Genomic DNA, 672 nt, shown 5'->3' with positions numbered 1-672 from the left:
AAAGAAAAATCAAGGAAGAAGGAAACGTGATTAAAAACAAGGAAAAAAGAGAAGGTGCCTCATAGTCAGCTGGCAGCTGAGAATTACCCTATGAATTATACGACAATGAAACCCATCTTCAAAGATAGGTGTCAGCTTTTCTTATTGAAAATCTAATTACTGCTTTTATACAAGGAATAATTGCAAATATAGGGATGTAAGCTCAGTATCAGGGTCCATAGATTGTATCTTCCAAGCTTAGTCTCCCTACAGATATTATGTAAATGAGACAAAATATCTCAAACACTACTTTCAGATGGAAATTCATAACTATAAAATAATAAGCACAATCCTGATGTGGTAAGTTCTCTATCTTTCCTTTCATCAGTTAAGAACAAAACTATTATCATGTTATGGTGGACACCATTAATATGCAAACAGTTATTTTAGAGAAAACCATAAATGCTCTTGATATAAGTATTTCCATCACATTAAAAATTTCTGAAATGGTGAAGAAATTTTACTAAACTTGACAGTTTATGTGCCGTGCATAGAGAGAAATGCAAAAAAAAATACTGGTAAAACTGTTGAATAGAAACAAAGTAAAAATATTCCAAACAAGTAAAAGTGCTCTGGAAATACAAAAAAAACCCATGTTATTTAGGGGAGACAAATGAGCCGGGATACTGTAAT

Source organism: Fukomys damarensis, unplaced genomic scaffold, assembly GCF_012274545.1.
Source record: "Fukomys damarensis isolate Sample0158 unplaced genomic scaffold, DMR_v1.0_HiC HiC_scaffold_30, whole genome shotgun sequence".
Lineage (NCBI taxonomy): Eukaryota > Metazoa > Chordata > Mammalia > Rodentia > Bathyergidae > Fukomys > Fukomys damarensis.
The sequence above is the reverse complement of the archived record's forward strand: the minus strand, read 5'-3'. Positions refer to the sequence as shown.